The sequence below is a fragment of the Pteropus alecto genome, unplaced genomic scaffold, assembly GCF_000325575.1.
Source record: "Pteropus alecto unplaced genomic scaffold, ASM32557v1 scaffold45, whole genome shotgun sequence".
Taxonomy (NCBI): domain Eukaryota; kingdom Metazoa; phylum Chordata; class Mammalia; order Chiroptera; family Pteropodidae; genus Pteropus; species Pteropus alecto.
The window spans coordinates 1,618,142-1,625,815 of record NW_006442491.1 but is presented as its reverse complement, the minus strand read 5'-3'; positions in this window follow the sequence as shown (position 1 = coordinate 1,625,815).

Below are 7,674 nucleotides of genomic sequence, written 5' to 3'. Positions count from 1 at the left end.
TCCTTGTATTGTGTTTCTGTTTATTTTGGTTGGTTTTTGTGGGTTTTGCCTCTGGTTCTTCTTGTTTTATGTTATATACTTCGGTTCTGAATCTTTGGTGTGTGGTTATCATTACAAATATGTGAAGGATAGTTATACAGATATACAGTCGCCCATTTTCTTCAGTGCGTGTGTTATCTCCATTCCCCTTTGCGAATTTGGATCTTTGACTCCTCCCCTTTTCAGTCATTGTTGTATCAGTTCGTCCCTATGGATGCTGAACGTTCATTACTCTCTTGCTATAAACATTCTTTTCTTATTGTTTAAGCTTATAATGCCCTGTTCTTAGTAAAGGTTGCCCTCCTCTGCTTCTATTTGCCCGATAGTCCCTTTACTCCTAATTATGTATTTTTTTTTTTGTCATTTTGTTTTAGATGAACTGCTGCCTTTCAGTATTTTCTGTAGTCCCGTCCTCATAGTGGAGTATTCCCTCAATTTTTGTATGTCTGGAAAGTTCTTTATTTCTCCTTCATATCTAAAGGAGAGCTTAGTTGGATACATTATTCTAGACTGGTATTTCCTTTCACTTAATAGTTTGAATATTTGATTCCACTCCTTTCTGGACTGTAAGATTTGTGCTGAGAAGTCCAACGATAATCTAATGAGTTTTCCTTTATAAGTTAACATCATCTTTCCCCTAGCTGCCCTGAGAATTCTGCCCTTGTCATTTATTTTTGATAATTTTAATGCAATGTGTCTTGATGAAGGCCTTTGGGGTTGAGATAATTGAGTGTTCTGTTGACTTCTTGAATTCTAAGCTCCAGCTCATTCCTTAGATTTGGGATATTCTCTCAACTAATTGTCTGAAAATACTTTCTCATCACTGTCCCTTTTTCTCCCCTTCGATAATGCCCATTATTCCTATGTTTCCTCTCCTGGTGGTGTCAGCTAGTTCTTGAATTTCTCTTTCATTATTTTTCATTCTTTGGTTTCTCTCTTCTTCCTTCTGATTTATTTCTAGATTTGTGTCTTTGATATCACTGATCATTTCCTCCATTTGGTCGACTAGTTCCCAAACTTTTTATTTCATTTTTCAACTCTTGCAGTGTGTTCTTTATCTCCTCTATTCTGTTCTGTTCTTTTTGAAGAGTTTCAGTCTCCTTGCTAAAGAACTCATTCTGCTCATCTAGTAATTTTTTTCAGTTCCTGAAATTGTTGATATGACTTGTTTCAGAACTCATTGAGTTTTTTCAGAAGTACCATCCTGAATTCTCTGTCACTTAAGTTGCATATTTCTATGTTTGTAAGCTTATTTTCTGGAGATTTTTCTCTTTCTTTCTGAGATGCCTTGTCACCTTGGTTGTTCATAGTGTTTAATGGACTATTTCTCTGTCTGGGCATTAATGGAAAAGTATACAGTTTTTTTTTTCCCCCGAAATATTTATTATATAAAGGTCTCTTTTAGCTTGTTGCAAAGGTTTTTCTTTTGGTTTCCAGTAGGTGTTGTCTAAGCTTCTTGGGGCCCTGCTTTATATAAAGACTTAATAATGCCTTTTTTCCTCCTTATAGATGTTTAATCATGCTCACTACACTCAGTCTCAGTCCCTGTCAGTGTTAGCAACAGTTTTGGTAGCATTTGTTCAGATTCCCCTGGGGCTTCGCATTGTTCAGTCTCAGAGGGTATGGAGGAGGGGCCCTCTGGGTTGGAGGTTGGGGACTGTGGCTCAGCCTTGTGTTTTGCAACCACAGCTGGTAAAAATCAGCTGTCGTATCTCTGCCGTCCCACTTCTATGCTTTCTGCCCTGATGACTGGGCCCTGCCACTGGCTGCGTAGAATTCACAGCAGTCCCAGTCAGGGCTTTCAGGGAACTTATTGCACCTTCTCCTCTCCTCCTCCTCCTACAGGGAGCTCCAGTAGCTACGAGAGGCAGTTTCTTTGTTTCTCCAAGTCCACTGCCTGACTCCTAGGGTTCTCACCTGTGGTAGCTCTTATGCACAGATCCCATGCTCAGACATGCTGGTGTGCAGTTTGGGTGGTTTTTGTTGAGTTTTAGATGTTCAGTTTATTGTTGTTTCAAGGGGAGAGATCTGGGGATATCTCTCACTCCACCATGTTTCTCCAAACTCCCAGCAATTACTTTAAATGTAAAATATTCAAATGCTCCAATCGAAAGATAGAATAATAAAACAAGACCCTTACATATGCTTTCTACAAGAAACTTGCTTCAGATCAAAAGACACACAGAGACTGAAAGTACAAGGATAGAAAAAGATATTTCATGAAAATTGAAACAAACAAACAAAAAATCTGGGATAGTAATACCTATACCAGACAAAACAGACTTTAAAACGAAGACTATAACAAGAGACATAGAAGGACCCAGTAAACTCACTTCTGAGTATTTATCCAAAGGAATCCAAAATACTGCTTTGAAGGGACATGTGTATCCATTGAAGCACTATTTACAATAGCCAAGATATGGAGGTAACTTGGGTGTCCATCAATGGATGAGTGGATAACAAAGAGGTAGTATATATATACAATGGAATATTACTCAGCCATAAAAAAATTAAAAAATAAAATATTGCCATCTGCAACAACATAGATGGACATAGAGGGTATTGTGCTGAGTGGAGTAAGTCAGACAGAGAAAAACAAATGCCATATGATTTAACTTACATGTGGAATCTAAAGAACGAAATGCACAAATAAACAAAACAGAAAAAAAAAACTCAGATAAAGAACATTTTGAGAGTTGCCAGATGAGAATCAGGTTAGGGAGGTGAATGAAAAAGGAGAAGGGATTAAGAAGTACAAATTGGTAGTTACAAAATAGTCATGGAGATGTAAAGCATAGGAAAGTCAATAATATTGTAATAACTATGTATGGTTTCAGATGGGTACTAGACTTATCGGGGTGATAACTTCGTAAGTTATATAAATGTATAATCACTGCGTTGTACACCTGAAACTAATATAATATTGTATGCTAACCATAATTGAAAAATAAAAAATATCAACAAGGAAAAAAGGGGCCTAAAAGACACACTAGACCAGATGGATTTAATAGATAATTTCAGAACATTTTACCCCAAAGCAACAAAACATATGTTCTTCTCAAATGCGCAAGGAACATTTTCCAGAATAGACCACATATTAGGACACAAAACAAGTCTCAATAAATTTAAGAAGTCTGAAATCATATTAACCATCTTCTCTGACCACAATGGTATGAACCTAGAAATCAATCACAAGATAAAAACAGAAATATACACAAACACTTGGAGGCTAAATAACATGCTAGTAAACAATGAATGGGTTATCAATAAGATCAAGGAAGAAATCAAAAGATACCTAGAGACAGATGAAAATAAAAACACAATCACTCAAAATATATGGGACACAGCTAAAGCAGTCTTAAGAAGGAAATTCATAGCAATATAGGTCTACCTCAAGAAACAAAAAAAGCTTAAATAAACAATCTAACCTTACACTTAAAAGAACTAGAAAAAGAACAATAAACAAAATCCAAAATGAATAAAAGGAAGAAATAATAAAATCAGAGCAGAAATAAATAAAGGAGTCTAAAAAAACAATACAAAAGATTAATGAAACCAAGAACTGATTCTTTGAAAGGATAAACAAAATTGACAGACTCTTAACCAGACTCATCAAGGAAAAAAGAGAGAGGATTCAAATAAATAAGATAAAAAATGAAAGGAGAAATAACTATAGACTCCACAGAAATACAAAGGATCATAAGAAAATACTACGAGCAATTATTTGCCAACAAATGGGACAATCTGGAAGAAATGGATTCATTTCTAGAAATATGCAATCTCTCAAGGCTGAGTCAAGAAGAAACAGAAAATACAAACCAACCGATTACAACTAATGAAATAGAATCAGTAATCAAAAACCTCCCAAAAAACAAAAGTCCTGGACCAGATGCCTTCATAGGCCAATCTTACCAAACACTCAAAGAAGAATTGTCACCTATTCTTCTCAAACTATTCCAAAAAATTCAAGAAGAGGGAAGGCTCCCTACCTCCTTTATGAGGCTACCATTACCTTGATTCCAAAACCAGACAAAGACATTACAAAAAAAAACCCAAAAAACTATAGGCCGATATCTCTCATGAATATTAATGCAAAAATCCTTAACAAAATCTTACTAAAATGAATTCAGCAATACATTAAAAATATCATATACCATGCTCAAGTTGGATTTATTCCTGGGATGCAAGGTTGGTTCAATATCTGCAGATCAATTAATGTGACACACCACATTAACACATCAAAAGATAAAAACCATATGATCATATCAATAGATGTAGAAAAAGTGTACAACAAAATCCAGCATCCATTTATGATAAAAACGCTCAGCAAAGTGGGAATAGAGGGAACATACCTCAACATAATAAAGGCCATATATGACAAACCTACAGCTAACATCATATTCAATGGAGAAACACTAAAAGCGTTTTCCTTAAGATCGGTAACAAGATAAGGATGCTCACTTTCACCACTCCTTGTCAACATTCTATTGGAAGTTCTAGCCACAGCAATAAAACAAGAAAGAGAAATAAAACATGTCCAAATTGGAAAGGAAGAAGTAAAACTCTTGTATTTGCCAATTACATAATATTATATAGAGAGAACCCTAAAGATTTCACCAAAAAACTGTTAGAACAGATCAATGAATTCAGTAAAGTAACAAGATACAAAATTAATATTCAGAAGTCAGTGGCATTTTTATACACCAATGATGAACTTTCAGAAAGAGAAATTAAGAAAACAATCTCATTTACAATCCCATCAAAAACAATAAAATACCTGGGAATCAAACGAACCAAGAAGGTAAAAGACCTGTTTTCAGAAAATCATGTCATTGAAAAAAGGAATCGAAGATACAAATAAATGGAAGCTTATACTGTGTTCATGGGTAGGAGGAATCAACATCATTAAAATGTCCATACTACCCAAAGCAATCTATAGATTCAATGCAATCCCTACCAAAATACCAATAGCAGTTTTCAAAGAGCTAGAACAAATAATCCTAAAATTTATATGGAACAATAAAAGACCCCAAAAAGCCACGACAATCTTGAGAAAGAAGAACAAAGGCGGAGGTTTCACACTACCTGATATCAAACTACAGTACGAGGCTACAGTCATCAAAACAGCATGGTACTGGCATAAAAACAGATACATTGATCACGAACAGAATAGAGAGCCTAGAAATCAATCCATGCCTATACATTCACTTAACATATGACAAAGAATATACAGTGGAGTAAAGATAGTCTCTTTAATAAAGGGTGCTGTGAAAATTGGACAGATACATGCGAAAAAAAAAAAAAGAGAGAGAAGCTGGATCACCTTCTTACACTGTATACAAGAATAAACTAAAAATGGCTTAAAGACTTAAATGTGAGACCTGAGACCATAAAACTTCTAGAAGAAAACATAGGCTGTAAACTCTCTGATATTGCTAACAGTAAAACAAATAGAACTCTATCAAACGAAAAAGTTTTTGCACAGCAAAGGAAACCATTAATAAAACGAAAAGACAACCAACCAACTGAATGGGAGAAGATGTTCCCTTATAATACATCTGATAAGAGATTAATATACAAAATATATAAAGAACTCATACAAGTCGACAACAAAAGAATAAACAATCCAATTAAAAAATGAGTAGAAGACCTGAATAGCTATTTCTCCAAAGAGGAAATACAGATGGCCAATAGACATATGAAAAGATGCTCAAGGTCACTAATCATCAGAGAAATGCAAATTAAAAACACAATGAGATATTTCCTCACACCTGTCCAAATGGCTATCATCAATAAATCAAAGAAGACCATGAGTTGGTGAAGACGTGGAGAAAAGGGAACTCTCATACACTGTTGGTGGGATTGCAAATTGGTACAGTCATTATGGAAAACAGTCTGGAGGTCTCTCAAAAAATTAAAAAAGGATATACCTTTTGACCCCACAATTGCACTTCTGGGTATTTATCCAAAGAAAACCAATACAATAATTCATAAAGATCTATGCACTCCTATGTTCATGGCAGCACAATTTACAATAGTCAAGATATGGAAGCAATCTAAATGCCCATCAACAGACAATTGGATCAAGAATTTGTGGTTCATATAAACAATGGAATATTAGCCATTAAAAAAATTGAAATCCTACCATTTGCAATGATGTGGATGTATCTAGAGCTTATTATGCTGAGTAAAATAAGTCAGACAAAAATAAATACCATATAATTTTACAAAAAGAACAAATTAATCAAAAACAGACTCACAAATATAGAAGATACTCTGATGACCACCAGAGGAGAAGGGTTTGGGGGGCTGATAGAATGGGGTGAAGGGTTGAAGAAGTACAAATTAGTAGTTGATTGATGGTCATGGGGATGGGGAGCATGGCATAGGAAATGCAGTTAGCATAAATGAAATAGCTAGGTAGAGGGCCAGAGGAGAGAAAGAGGAATTAGGGGGATTGCTTTATAAATTATATAAATGTCTAACCAGTGTACTGTATACTTGGAACTAATAAAATAAAATTAAAAAAATAAAAATTATTATTAAAAATAATAAATAAATCTCTATTCTTAAAAAGAAATCTCAGCAACAAAAAAGAAATATAAAAGAAGCCTCAAATAAATGAAGACACTTGTGCTTCTGAAAGGATGGCTAAATTTGGTAATGAGACCTAGTTTTTCTCAAATTAGATAATTTATTTAAGGCAATTTAAAATTTATTTTTGAGTACTTTGAGAAATAATTCTTAAGTTTACCTGAAATAAATAAAAATACAGGTATTGTCAAGCCTGTCATAAGAGAGTCCTTACAAAATGTAAAAGCATGCTTTAAAGCTACACCATTTAAAACAGAATGGCTAAGGCATAAAAATAAGTAAGTGTAGCAGAATAGGTAATTACATGATTGTACTTATATATGAAAATAACATTTAATAAGAGAAGCACCACAGATTAAAAGATGAGTAATTTAATAAATGTTTTGAGTAAATTAGCAAGTTATTTTGGTGGAAACTATAGATTCTTCTCTGCTAAAACCTTATTTGCCCTTCAGATGAATTTAGAACTAAATATAAAAGAATTAAGTAATAATATTTGAAAAAATTTTGACAAAATTTTAACTGATATCTAGGGGACATTTTTTAAGCATAATGAAAAAGTCACAGAGAGAAGACTAGCATTTTTGAGTTTATAAACTTTTACCTCTATGCTTCAGAAATGACAAATTACTAAAAAATAAACAAAATATATGAAAAAATATGGCATTCCAATATGATGACTTTAAACTTTAAAAATTCATATATTAGAATCCCTAGAGATGGGTAAAGAATAAGAATAGGTAGTTCTGTAAAGTAAGTATAAATGAGAAATAAATATATGAAAAAGTTCAAACTCATCTGTAAGAAAGGAAATGTCAATTCAAACAGCTATATGATATCATTTTGTTTATGATATTTGAAAAGACTGAAAATCAATGATGCTATTTTAGGTTGTGTTGTACTGGGGCTTTCATAACAGCTGGTGGGAGTGTGAATGGGTACAAGCAACCTCAAAAAGGCCTTGGCACTGTGTACCAAGTAAAGACAAACGTTGATAGCCTTTGACCTGGCTATTCTCTTTCTAGGAATGCATACTGAGAA